This window comes from Pan troglodytes, chromosome 9 (genome assembly GCF_028858775.2).
Source record: "Pan troglodytes isolate AG18354 chromosome 9, NHGRI_mPanTro3-v2.0_pri, whole genome shotgun sequence".
Classification (NCBI taxonomy): Eukaryota; Metazoa; Chordata; class Mammalia; order Primates; family Hominidae; genus Pan; species Pan troglodytes.
This window is the reverse complement of record NC_072407.2, coordinates 119,044,178-119,058,796: the sequence shown is the minus strand read 5'-3', so window position 1 is coordinate 119,058,796 and position 14,619 is coordinate 119,044,178. Positions and strand designations below refer to the sequence as shown.

The window sequence follows — 14,619 nt, the reverse complement described above, 5'->3', positions numbered from 1 at the left end:
TGCGCCCGGCCAACTTCATCTATTTTTCTTGCCTAATTGCCCTTTCTAGAACCTCCAGGACCATGTTGAATACAACTGGCAAGAGCGGGCAGACAAGTTTTGTTGTTGTTGTTGTTGCTGTTGTTTCTTGAGATGGAGTCTCACTCTGTCACCCAGGCTGGAGTGCAGTGGCGCAATCTCAACTCACTGCAACCTCCGCCTCCTGGGTTCAAGTGATTATCTGCCTCAGCCTCCCAAGTAGCTGGAATTATAGGCACCTGCCCCCATGCCTGGCTAATTTTTGTATTTTTAATAAAGATGGGGTTTCACCATATTGGCCAGGCTGGTTTTGAACTCCTGACCTTGTGATCCATCTGCCTCGGCCTCCCAAAGTTCTGGGATTACAGGCGTGAGCCACCATGCCCGGCCCAGACACTTTTTAAGAGGCCTGCACTCCAGCCTGGGTGACAGAGCGAGACTCCATCTCAAAAAAAAAAAAAAAAAAAAAAGGCTTTATTTTACCTAGACCTGTTAGAAAGGATCTAATAAACAATGGCAGAGAAAAAAATAAAGCTTCCTACCTGTCTTGGGGGCAGAAAGAGATTCAACTACCTTTTTGGGGAAATTATTATTATTTTGAGACAGAGTCTCCCTCTGTCACTCAGGCTGGAGTGCAATGGCATAATCTTGGCTCACCACAACCTCTGTCTCCTGAGTTAGTTATTCTCCCATCTCAGCCTCCCGAGTAGCTGGGATTACAGGCACGCGCCACCATGCCCAGCTAATTTTTTAATTTTTAGTAGAGACGTGGTTTCACCATATGGGTGAGGCTGGTCTCTAACTCCTGACCTCAGGTGATCCACCTGCCTCAGGCTCCCAATGTGCTGGGATTACAGGCGTGAGCCACCTCACCCAGCCAGGGAAATTATTTTTAGCTTTTATGCAGCTTAAGTGTCTTCTTTTCTTTTTGAGACGGAGTCTCACACTATGGTCCAGGCTGGAGTGCAGTGGCACGATCTCGGCTCATTGCAAGCTCCGCCTCCCGGGTTCATGCCATTCTCCTGCCTCAGCCTCCCAAGTACCTGGGACTACAGGCACCTGCCACCACGCCCGGGTAATTTTTTGTATTTTTAGTAGAGACAGGGTTTCACCGTGTTAGCCAGAGTGGTCTCCATCTTCTGACCTCGTGATCCGCCTGTCTCGGCCTCCCAAAGTGCTGGGATTACAGACGTGAGCCACCGCGCCCAACCCTTTTTTTTTTTTTGAGACAGGTTTTTTTCAATATTAGGTTCATTGACATACATGGCATATGTCTTCTTTTAGGTTTTTCAGTGATGTTTTGTATTCTCCATAAAACTTTTACATTTATATAATTTTTTTTTCAGGCACAATGTTACGTGCTGGATATAGAGTTGTGAACTAAACAGATACGGTTCCTGACTCTGGGAATTGCAGTCTAGTTAGACTGACAGCCATACACGAAATGCAAGTTCCACTTAAAAATGCTACAATAGGCCGGGCGTGGTGGGCTGACGCCTGTAATCCCAGCACTTTGTGAGGCAGAGGTGGGCGCATCACCTGAGGTCGGGAGTTTGAGGCCAGCCTGACCAACACGGAGAAACCCAGTCTCTACTAAAAATACAAAATTAGCCGGGCATGGTGGCGCACACCTGTAATCCCAGCTACTCGGGAGGCTGAGGCAGGAGAATCACTTGAACCTGGGAGGTGGAGGTTGCGGTTAGCCAAGATTGCACCATTGCACTCCAGCCTGGGCAACAAGAGTGAAACTTCATCTCAAAAAAAAAAAGCTACAGTAGATTAATAATTATAATAATTGAAGTCATTTTACAGAGCACCAATTTTGTACCAAGCACTATTTTAAGTACTTCATATATAGTAATTTATTTAATCCTTCCAACATTCCTATGATATAGGTTTTATTATTATTATTTTTGAGATGGAGTCTCGCTCTGTTGCCCAGGCTGGAATGCAATGGCACAATCTTGGTTCACTATGCCTCCGCCTCCCAGGTTCAAATGATTCTCCTGCCTCAGCCTGGGAGAGGCAGGGATTAAAGACTCCAGGCAGGGATTAGCTGGGATTAAAGACTCCAGCCACCACCCCCAGCTAATTTTTGTATTTTTAGTAGAGACGGGGTTTCACCATGTTGGCTAGGCTGACTTCGAACTCCTGACCTCAAGTGATCCACCCACCTCTGCCTCCCACAAGTGCTGGGATACAGGCATGAGCCACGGCGCCTGGACAGGTTTTATTATTTTATCTATTTTGCAGTTGAAGAACAGAGGCCTGGAGTGGTTATTTTCTCAAGATCACACAGCTAATAAGTTATGGAGCCAGGATTTGAACCCAGGGACTTCATCTCCAAAGCCTGTGTTTTTTTTTTTGAGACAGAGTCTCACTCTGTCACCCAGGCTGGAGTGCAGTGGTGTGATCTCAGTTCACTGCAACCTCTGCCTCCCGGTTTCAAGTGATTCTCCTGCCTCAGCCTCCTGAGTAGCTGGGATTACAGGCATGCACTGCCACGCCTGGCTATTTTTTTTGTACTTTAGTAGAGACGAGGTGTCACCATATTGTCCAGGCTAGTCTCGAACTCCTGAGCTCAGGCAATCCTCTATGTTCTGAATGGGCAAAATGTTTGGGAGACCCAGAAACATTTTTACGGATTGTAAAAATCCTGAGTTTAGCTGTACCTTAAAGGAGTAGTGGATTTTTTTTTTTTTTTTTTTTTGAGACAAAGTCTCACTCTGTCGTCCAGGCTGGAGTGCAGTGGTGCGATCTTGGCTCACTGCAACCTCTGCCTCCCGGGTTCAAGTGAGTCTCCTGCCTTAGCTCCTGAGTAGCTGGGATTACAGGCAGGTGCCAGCACGCCCGGCTAATATGTATTTTTAGTAGAGACGGGGTTTCACCATGTTGGTCAGGCTGGTCTCGAACTCCTGACCTCGTGATCCACCTGCCTCAGCCTCCCAAAGTACTGGGATTACACGCATGAGCCACCGTGCCTGGCCAAGGAGTAGTAGAATTTTAAATAACAGATGGAAAAGTTTCCAAGGTATTCCAAATACAAGGAAAAGCTGAGTAGAAGTTAAGGAGTAAGCACACAACCTGCAGTCGTCCTGGGTGGGGAAAGGTGGGTGGGAAAGTAAATGAAATGTGACAGGCTGAAAAAGTAGGTTGAGGCCAGGTTGCAAAGGAGTTTGAATACCCTGCTCTGAGAGTTTAAATTCTACCAAACAATGAATCATAAATACCTGGTGTTTGGAAGTTATTTATTATACTTTAAGTTCCAGGGTACATGTGCACAACGTGCAGGTTTGTTACATATGTATACATGTGCCATGTTGGTGTGCTGCACCCATTAACTCGTCATTTACATTAGGTATATCTCCTAATGCTATCCCTCCCCACTCCCCCTACCCCATGACAGGCCCCAGTGTGTGATGTTCCCCTTCCTGTGTCCAAGTGTTCTCATTGTTCAATTCCCACCTATGAGTGAGAACATGTGGTGTTTGGTTTTTTGTCCTTGCAATAGTTTGCTGAGAATGATGGTTCCAGCTTCATCCATGTCCCTACAAAGGACATGAATTCATCATTTTTTATGGCTGTATAGTATTCCATGGTGTATATGTGCCACATTTTCTTAATCCAGTCTATCATTGATGGACATTTGGGTTGGTTCCAAGTCTTTACTATTGTGAATAGTGCCACAATAAACATACGTGTGCATGTATCTTTATAGCAGCATGATTTATAATCCTTTGGGTATATACCCAGTAATGGGATGGCTGGGTCAAATGGTATTTCTAGTTCTAGATCCTTGAGGAATCACCACACTGTCTTCCACATGGTTGCACTAGTTTACAGTCCCACCAACAGTGTAAAAGTGTTCCTATTTCTCCACATCCTTTCCAGCACCTGTTGTTTCCTGACTTTGTAATGATCGCCATTCTAACTGGTGTGAGATGGTATCTCATTGTGGTTTTGATTTGCATTTCTCTGATGGCCAGTGACGATGAGCAGTTTTTCACGTGTCTGTTGGCTGCATAAATGTCTTCTTTTGAGAAGTGTCTGTTCATATCCTTTGCCCACTTTTTGATGGGTTTGTTTTTTTCTTGTAAGTTTGTTTGAGTTCTTTGTAGATTCTGGATATTAGCCCTTTTGTCAGATGAGCAGATTGCAAAAATTTTCTCCCATTTTGTAGGTTGCCTGTTCACTCTGATGGTAGTTTTTTGTTTTGTTTTGTTTTGTTTTGAGAGTGTTTCGCTCTGTCACCCAGGCTGGAGTGCAGTGGCATGATCTCTGCTCACTGCAAGCTCCACCTCCTTGGTTCACGCCATTCTCCTGCCTCAGCCTCCTGAATAGCTGGGACTACAGGCGCCCGCGACCACGCCCGGCTAATGTTTTGTATTTTTAGTAGAGACGGGGTTTCACCGTGTTAGCCAGGATGGTCTCAATCTCCCTACCTCGTGATCCACCCGCCTCGGCCTCCCAAAGTGCTGGGATTACGGGTGTGAGCCACTGCACCCAGCCTCTGATGGTAGTTTCTTTTCCTGTGCAGAAGCTCTTTAGTTTAATTAGATCCCATTTGTCAGTTTTGGCTTTGACTTCTTTAAGGAGAACTACAAACCACTGCTCAACAAAATAAAAGAGGACACAAACAAATGGAAGAACATTCCATGCTCATGGATAGGAAGAATCAATATCGTGAAAATGGCCACACTGCCCAAGGTAATTTATAGATTCAATGCCATTCCCATCAAGCTACGAATGACTTTCTTCACAGAATTGGAAGAAACTACTTTAAAGTTCATATGGAACCAAAAAAGAGCCCGCATTGCCAAGACAATCCTAAGCAAAAAGAACAAAGCTGGGGGCATCACACTACCTGACTTTAAACTATACTACAAGGCTACAGTAACCAAAACAGCATGGTACTGGTACCAAAACAGAGATATAGACCAATGGAACAGAACAGAGCCCTCAAAAATAATACCACACATCTACAACCATCTGATTTTTGATGAACCTGACAAAAACAAGAAATGGGGAAAGATTCCCTATTTAATAAATAGTGCTGGGAAGACTGGCTAGCCATATATAGAAAGCTGAAACTGGATCCCTTCCTTACACCTTATGCAAAAATTAATTCAAGATGGATTAAATACTTAAATGTTAGACCTAAAAACCATAAAAACCCTAGAAGAAAACCTGGGCAATACCATTCAGGACACAGGCATGGGCAAGCACTTCATGTCAGTTTATTTTTTGAGATGGAATTTCACTCTTGTTGCCCAGGCTGGCCTGTAATGGCGGGATCTCAGCTCACCGCAACCTCCACCTCCCGGATTCAAGCAATTCTCCTGCCTCAGCCTCCTGAGTAGCTGGGATTACAAGGATACGCCACCACACCCGGCTAATTTTGTGTTTTTAGTAGACGGGGTTTCTCCATGTTGGTTAGGCTGGTCTTGAACTCCTGAACTCAAGTGATCTGTCCGCCTAGACCTCCCAAAGTGCTGGGAATACAGGCGTGAACCACCATGCCCAGCCCGTGCTTGGAAGTTATCAGAAAAAAAATCTTAGGGAACTCAAAACTGTTTCTAAAGTTGGTATGAACTGTAAGGGAAGAATATCTATAACTACTCTGGTTTCCACATCCAGCTTTGGTAGAAATTGGCTCTACTGCGTAGGGGATTTAGAATTGGGTGGGAGGCCCACACCACATGGCTCAAATGCTATTGAGAGGTGACAGTGTGCTGACAGCCCTCGCTTCCGAGCCTCCTTGGCCTCAGCGCCCACTCTGGCCACACTTGAGGAGCCCTTCAGCCCGCCACCGCACTGTGGGAGCCCCTTTCTGGGCAGGCCGAGGCCGCAGCCGGCTCCCTCAGCTTGTGGGGAGGTGTGGAGGGAGAGGTACCAGCGGGAACCGGGGCTGCCTGCCGTACTTGTGGGCCAGCTTGAGTTCTGGTGGGCGTGGGCTTGGCGGGCCCGCACTCGGAGCAGCCGGCCGGCGCCTCCCGCCCCGGGCAGTGAGGGGCTTAGCACCCGGGCCAGCAGCTGCAGAGGGTGGGCCAGGTCCCCCAGCAGTGCCGGCCCGCCGGCGCTGCACTTCAATTCTGCCCGGGCCTCAGCTGCCTCCCTGTGGGGCAAGGCTCGGTCTGCAGCTGCAGCTGCAGTCTGCAATGCCTGAGCCTCCCCGTCGCCGCCGTGTGCTCCTGGGCAGCCCCAGCCTCCCCCGACGAGTGCCGCCCCCTGCTCCGCAGCACCTGGTCCCATGGACCACCCAAGGGCTGAGGAGTGGGGGCACAGGGCGCAGGACTGGTGGGCAGCTCCCCCTGCGGAAGCGGTGGAGTATCCACTACGTGAAGCCAGCTGGGCTCCTGCGTCTATTGGGGACTTGGAGAACCTTTATGTCTAGCCAAGGGATTGTAAATACACCAATCGGGACTCTCTATCTAGCTCAAGGTTTGTAAGTGCACCAATCAGCACCCTGTGTCTAGCTCAAGGTTTGTAAATGCACCAATCTGCACTCTGTGTCTAGTTGATCTGGTGGGGACTTGGAGAACCTTTACGTCTAGCTAAGGGATTGTGAATACACCAATCGGCACCCTGTCAAAACGGACCAATCAGCTCTCTGTAAAACAGACCAATCGGCTCTCTGTAAAATGGACCAATCAGCAGGGTAGGGGGGGTGCGGTGGGGCAGATAAGAGAATAAAAGGCTGCTGGAATAGGCAGTGGCAATCCGTTTGGGTAGTCTTCCTTGCTGTGGAGGTTTTGTTTTTTCACTCTTTGTAGTAAATCTTGCTGCTGATCACTTTTTGGGTGCATGCTGGCTTTATGAGCTGTAACGCTCACTGCGAAGGTCTGCAGCTTCACTCCTGAAGCCAGCGAGACCAGGAATCCACCGGGAGGAATGAATAAGTCCAGGCGTGCTGCCTTAAGAGCTGTAACACTCCTGGCAAAGGCCTGCAGCTTCACTCCTGAAGCCAGCGAGACCGTGAACCCACCAGAAGGAAGAAACTCCGAACACATCCGAACATCAGAAGGAACAAACTCTGGACACGCCGCCTTTAAGAACTGTGACACTCACCGCGAGGGTCTGCGGCTTCATTCTTGAAGTCAGTGAGACCAAGAATCCACCAATTCCGAACACATTATTACCCTTCCTCATCATGTCCTGCCCACTCATTTTTTTTTTAAGAGATGGTGTCTCTGGGTAGGCAAAGTGGCTTACTCCTGTAATCTTAGCATTTTGGGAGGCCGAGGTTGGAGGTTTGCCTGAGCTCAGTAATTCCAGATCAGCCTGGGCAATATGGTGAAACCCCATGTCTACTAAAACACAAAAAATTACCCAGGCGTGGTGGTGCACACCTTGTAGCCTCAGCTACGCAGGAGGCTGAGGTGGGAGAATCACTTGAACTCAAGAGGCGGAGGTTGCAGTGAGCCGAGATTGTGCCCTTGCACGCCAGCCTGCCTGGCAGAGCAAGACTCCATCTCAAAAAAAAAAAAAAAGAGATGGTGTCTAGCTCTGTTATCCAGGCTAAAGCGCAGCACAGTGGCTATTAAGAGGTGTGATTATAGCGTACTGCAGCGCTGATCTCCTGAACACAAGCAATCCTCCTGTGTCAGCCTCCCAAGTAGCTGGGACTATAGTTGGCACTACTCTCCCGGCTCCTGCCCTTATTTTTAACTTAAAAACTAAATGGGGCCAGGCGTGGTGGCTGATGCCTGTAATCCCAGCACTTTGGAAGGCCAAGGTGGGCGGATCACTTTAGTTCTGGAGTTTAAGGCCAGCCCCGCCAACATGGCAAAACTCTTATCTCTGCTAAAAATACTACAAAACAATTAGGCAGGCATGGTGGCACATGCCTGTAATCCCAGCTACTCAGGAGGCTGAGACGCTAGAATCACTTGAACTCAGAGGCAGAGGTTGCAGTGAGCTGAGATTGTGCCACTGCACTCCAACCTGGATGACAGAATGACACTGTCTCAAAACATAAATAAAATAATAAATTTAGAACATTTTAGTTTTATTTTGGAAAACAATTAAAAGTCATATATGAGTGTTTCATTTCTTTTTTTTTGAAGCAGAGTTTCGCTCTTGTCGCCCAGGCTGGAGTGCAATGGCGCGATCTTTGCTTACTGCAACTTCTGTCTCCCAGGTTCAAGCGATTCTCCTGCCTCAGCCTCCCGAGTAGTTGGGATTATAGGTGCCTGCCATCATCCCTGGATAATTTTTGTACTTTTAGTAGAGGTGGGATTTCACCATGTTGACCAAGCTGGTCTTGAACTCCTGACCTCAGGTGATCCACCTGTCTTGACCTCCCAAAGTGCTGGAATTTCAGGTGTGAGCCACCAAACCCGGCTGAGTGTTTCACTGTTTAAAAGCAGATTATTGCACAATACCTACAAATGGTATACATATAATTTGTTGTTTTTTACATATATTATATTAAATAAATTTTAGGGGAAAAAATGCCACCAGGATTGAATCTTTCCCACAGAGCTCCTATAGACTTCTCACAAAGCACTTGCATTATGCAGAAAGTTTGGGAGTGCACACAATTTGTTAAGCAGATTGTTACATAGCAATTATATAAGTGTTTTAGTATTTTTCATGTGCATGCTTTAAATTTTATTTAAAAAGGCACTGTCATCATTTTTTTTAACAGACCACAGACACTAGTATACTCTAATATTTGGAAAGACAACTGGCTTTGGAGATCGGCAGCTTTGGAATTACATCTCAGCTTCACCACTTACTGGCTGTAGGAGCCAATCATCAGATAGATAAAGTAAGTTGACCATTTATAAAGTGGGGATAACAACTACGTTATGAAATTTGAGAGTAAGAATGTTTTCATTGGACATGCAGAGTTGCATCACAAACACAAATATATCCACATTCCACAGATTGAACTATGCATGTTTAGTAAACCAAATCAAAACATTTAAACCACAACTTTCTTTTAACTCTGAAGTTAATCCATTTTCACAGCCCTAATTCTATTCTCAATCATTCCTAATCTTTTGAAAGTGATTTGGAAACCAGTATGTTATTGTTTACCTACTTTTGGAATTTAGAGGGAGGATGTACGAGGCTCTAATCTAAGTCCCTTTACATATTTATAAGTTAATTCTCCTAACAACCTCATTAGGCAGGAGTGATTTTCCAGAGAAGATAACAGACCTGGCTCTTAAATGTGCCAAGTGAATGAAATTATTTTTTAAATAAAAATAAATGGAAATAACTTCATCCTTAGTTTTTTTTCTTAAGCAGAGTTTCCCTCTTGTTGCCCAGGCTGGAGTGCAATGGTGCAATCTCGGCTCACTGCAACCTCCACCTCCCTGGTTCAAGCAATTCTCCTGCCTCAGCCTCTCCAGTAGCTGGAATTACAGGCACGCATCACCACGCCTGGCTAATTTTTTGTATTTTTACTAGAGATGGGGTTTCACCATTTTGGCCAGGCTGGTCTTGAATTCCTGACCTCAGGTGATCCGCCTGCCTCAGCCTCCCGAAGTGCTGGGATTACAAATGTGAGCCACCACACCCAACCAAAAGACAAATTTTTTTTTAAGACAAGTGTGGTGGTGTATGCCTATAGTCCCAGCTACTCAGGAGGCTGAGGTGGGAAGATAGCTTGAGCCTAGGAGTTGGAGGCTTCAGGGAGTTATGATTGCACCACTGCACTCCAGCCTGGGCAACAGAGCAAGACTCCGTCTCAAAAAAAAAAAAAAAAAAAAAAAAGGCAGGCGTGGTGGCTGTAGCCTGTAATCCTAGCACTTTGGGAGGCCAAGGCGGGTGGATCATTTGAGGTCAGGAGTTTGAGACCAGCCTGGCTAACATGGTGAAAACCATACCTGTCTCTACTAAAAATACAAAAATTAGCTGGGTGTGGTGGTGCACACCTGTGATCCCAGCTACTTGGGAGGCTGAGGCAGGAGAATCACTTGAACTCCGGAGGTGGAGGGTGCAGTGAACTGAGATCATGTCACTGCACTCCAGCCTGGGTGACAGAGCCAGATTCCGTCTCAAAACATACACACACAGCATGGACTGCTACTTAAGCCTAAAACACAATTGTAAGCCTACCCCACTGTACTTTCTTTTTTTTTTTTTTTTTTTTGAGGCGGAGTCTCACTCTTTCGCCCAGGCTGGAGTGCAGTGGTGCCATCTCGGCTCACTGCAGCCTCTGCCTCCCGGGTTCAAGCTATTCTCCTGCCTCAGGCTCCTGAGTAGCTGGGATTACAGGCGTGTGCCACCCCGCCTGGCTAATTTTTATATTTTTAGTACAGACGGGTTTCACCATGTTGGTCAGGCTGATCTCGAACTCCGGACCTTGTGATCAGCTCGCCTCGGCCTCCCAAAGTGCTGGGTTTACAGGCGTGAGCCACCGTGCCCGGCCCCCACTGTACTTTGTATTTGGCCATAAAGAAATCTAGCTTCCTGAAGCCAGCTTCCATTCGGATTCCAGCTTTCTGGCTCCTATACGGGTTTGTGGTTTTCAGTGGCCTACAGTTTAAATAGAAAGGACTAGAAAGCCTTCCTTAGCAGAAAAGAAAAGGGAGTATTCGTTAAGCATCATGTGGTTTAGGACTTCAACCAGAAGGTGTCTCTGCAGCCAAGGGATAGGAATCTGGCCTCAAGAAGCAGAAGACTGGATTTTCTAGTTTGAGAAAAATTGTGGCAGAAATGAAGCAAACAAAGGTAGGTCAGCTACCTACAGAAACCAATCCCAATAGTATAAATTGTTCTTAGCCAACAGCTGAAAAGGCTGGTAGAAAACTTAAGCAAAACCCACTTTTTTTTTTTTTTTTTTGAGACAGGGTTTCACTTTGCTGCCCAGGCTGGAGTGCAATGGTGTGATCATGGCTCACAGCAGCTTTGACCTCCTGGACTCAAGTGATTCTCCCACCTTAGCCTCCCAAGTAGCTGGGCCACAGGCATGCACCACCATGCCTGGCTATTTTTTTTTTTTTTAACTTATTTTTGAGATGGAGTCTTACTCTGTTGCCCAGGCTGGAGTGCAGTGGCGTGGCGTGATCTCGGCTCACTGCAAACTCCACCTCCCGGGTTCAAGCAATTCTCCTGCCTCAGCCTCCCGAGTAGCTGGGATTACAGGTGCCCACCACCACTCCTGGCTAATTTTTTGTATTTTTAGTAGAGACGGGGTTTCACTGTGTTAGTCAGGATGGTCTCATCTCCTGACCTCGTGATCCGCCCGCCGTGGCCTCCCAAAGTGCTGGGATTACAGGCGTGAGCCACCACGCCCAGCCTCCTGGCTAACTTTTTTTTTTTTTTTGAGACGGAGTCTCGCTCTGTCCCCCAGGCTGGAGTGCAGTGGCACGATCTTGGCTCACTGCAAGCTCCACCTCCCGGGTTCAGGCCATTCTCCTGCCTCAGCCTCCCGCGTAGCTGGGATACAGGCGCTGGCCACCACGCCCGGCTAATTTTTTTGTAGTTTTAATAGAGATGGGGTTTCACCGTGTTAGCCAGGATGATCTCGATCTCCTGACCTCGTGATCCGCCCGCCTCGGCCTCCCAAGTGCTGAGATTACAGGCGTGAACCACTGTGCCCAGCCCCTCCTGGCTAATTTTTAAATTTTTTTGTAGAGATGGGGGTTTCGCTATGTTGCCCAGGCTGGTCTTGAACTCCTGGGTTCATGCCGTCCTCTCACCTCGGTCTCACAGAGTGTTGGGATTACAGGAGTGAGCCACTGTGCCTGGCTCAAAACCGACCCTTAATGCAAGGAAGCTGCTTTAAAAGCAGAGCATCTGTCCTGTCACCTGAAACACACCAGGCTGTGTGAAGGTGAGCTTTGAAAACTGAGAGGCAGTTCCCAAGGCAGGTACTGCGGAAGAGACGGCTCTTCTGTGAGAAGAGATGTGAAGATGAAGGGAAAAGAAGAAAAATGCAGTTTTGTAAGTGTAGAGCTAGGGAAATAAGGAAAACTTTCACCCTAGGTAGACCTTTGAAGTATGCCTTCATTTTTGGTGAAACATGGTGACTTTCTAGAATCTAGGTACACTTTGATATTCAAGGGAAAGAAAAGGATCCAAATATGTCAATATCTTAATCAATATTTGTTGAATATCATACTTTTTACTTAGGAGAAATAAGTAAATTATAAGACAAAAATTAGTAGTATAAATATTAGAGAGTTGATTACAGGGTAACAAGGGATCCTCCACCTTAAGGAACACACTTTTATTAAAAATGTTGTCCTGGCCAGGTGTGGTGGCTCACGCCTGTAATCCCAGCATTTTAGGAGGCCGAGGTGGGTGGATCACCTGAGGTCAGGAGTTCCAGACCAGCCTGGCCAATATGGTGAAACTCTGTCTCCACTAAAAATACAAAAATTAACTGGGCGTGGTGACGGGCGCCTATAATCCCAGCTACTTGGGAATTGGGAGGCTGAGGCAGGAGAATTGCTTGAACCAAGGATGTGGAGGTTGCAGTGAGCCGAGACTGCACCGCTGTACTCCAGCCTGGGTGACAGAGCGTGACTCCATCTCAAAAAAAAAAAAAAAAAAAAAAGTTGTCCTAGATGATTTTTTTCTTTACTAAATATATTTTGCCATTGATTTTTCTTATAAAACCAAAGGTATATTTGCCCAAGGAAGACATTGATCCCAAATGATAATACAGTCACATCTAAGGTTGAAGAAGACCTTTTGAAAATTATACTTGGCCAGTTCAGTGGCTCACACCTGTAATCGCAACACTTTGGGAAGCTGAGGCAGAAGGATTGCTTGAGATCAATAATTTGAGACTGGCCTGGGCAACATGGCAAGACCCTGTCTGTATAAAAACATTAAAAGATTAGCCAGGCATGGTGGTGTATACATGTAGTCCCAGCTACTCGGGAGGCTGAGGCAGGAGGATCACTTGAGCCCAAGAAGTTGAGGCTGCAGTGACTTATGATAGCGCCACTGCACTCCAGCCTGAAGATGTTTTGGATTATTCAAAGGATAATTAATAATAATCTAAAAATGTTTCAACCATATCCTAGAACATATGCAAAGTAATAAGGGCAATTTTTATGTTTTGCGTCACAGCTTGAATGGCTACATTAAAAAGAACAATGTGGGCAGACTGAACAGAAAGTCATTGACTAAAAGCTTACTTAGCTTCTCTTACACAACCTACCTGAGATATTTTCTAGCAGGAGACTAAGTAGTTATCCTTGGCTGCTCAGACCTGCTTCGGATGCCCTGGGGAAATTGGGATGTGACTAGGTGGATCTGAGAAAGAGGAGGAAAAAAGGCAAAAGCCACACAGCTGAGGTGGTGATGCAGAACAGTCTTTTTATTACTATTATTATTATTATTATTATTATTATTATTATTATTTGTGACAGAGTCTTGCTCGGTCACCCAGGCTGGAGTGCAGTGGCATGATCTCGGCTCACTGCAACCTCTGCCTCCCGGGTTTAAGCCATTCTTCTGCCTCAGCTTCCTGAGTAGCTGGGACTACAGGTGCCCACCACCATGCCTGGCTAATTTTTGTATTTTTAGTAGAGGCAGCGTTTCACTGAGTTGGGCAGGCTGGTCTTGAACTCCTGATCTCAAATGATCCACCCACTTCGGCCTCCCAAAGTGCTAGGATTACAGGTATGAGCCACCATGTCCATCTAGAACACAGTCTTAAGAGAGAGAATGTGTGCATTCAGCTCACCCAGAGAACCAGGGCATTTGGAGTGTTCAATGTGTGTCCAGCAGTGCCTTGATTCCTATGTGACGGCAGAATTTATAATCAGCGAGTAATTTCCTTATTTGGGGAATTAGTAGCATGTAAATATACTACGATGTTGTCTTTTGGCATACAGAATTTCTGAATAATGCTCCTGTATCAACATTGCATGTACAAATTTAGCTTTTTTTCTTTTTTTTTTCAGAGTAGTAATGAGTTGGACCAATAAAAAGTGCAAAGCCTGGCTTTCTTCAAGTCCTCATGCTCCGAGAGTCTAAGTAACAACGTTGTGAGGCTGCAATTTTCTTTCAGGTTGCAGGTAAACTGCTCTGCAGGCAGCTTAAGTGTTCTTTGAAAATCACTGAAAATATGTGACATCTCACTGTTTGTATCACTCTCAGGTCAGACCTTAGGTCCTCAGACATTCTGTATCACTTCTAAAAGTTTCCAAGTTCCTATCACTGTCATCGAGAATAACTTGGTCTGCTCTTTTCAAATTCTGGAAACAGGACACAATGACATTACATAGGAAAATGTCTCGTTTTCCTCTTTGAATGTATCTTTTGCTTTTTCAGAAAAGGGTGAGTTGGTAATGATGGCTGATTAGGAGCTGGGTGAAGGGTCTATCTCTCTGCCTTTGTCTTGCATTACAGGGGCTCTGAGAATTCCACCCCCAAGCCACTCCTCTGAGTCTTCTTCAGGACAGGAACACAACACTTATAGGCCTGTATTTTGTTTTTTTTGTGAGAGGAGTTTTCACTGTGTTGCCCAGGCTGGAGTGCAATGGCACGATCTCGACTCACTGCAACCTTTGCCTCCTGGGTTCAAGCAATTCTTGTGCGTTAGCCTTCCAAGTAGCTGGGATTACAGGCATGCACCACCAAGTCTGGCTATTTTTTAAAGATTTTTGGTAGATACAGGGTTTTGCC

At 46.2% G+C, this 14,619-nt stretch overlaps 1 long non-coding RNA gene across 1 annotated transcript; it reads left to right on the top strand.

Annotated features, from left to right (window-relative positions):
- The first annotated feature begins 6,678 nt into the window (after positions 1 to 6,678).
- Positions 6,679 to 14,009, top strand: LOC129136481 (uncharacterized). Its single transcript, XR_008538157.2, has 3 exons — positions 6,679 to 7,114; positions 8,669 to 8,791; positions 13,896 to 14,009. It is a non-coding gene; the product is annotated as an uncharacterized LOC129136481 (long non-coding RNA).
- Positions 14,010 to 14,619: the final 610 nt, after the last annotated feature.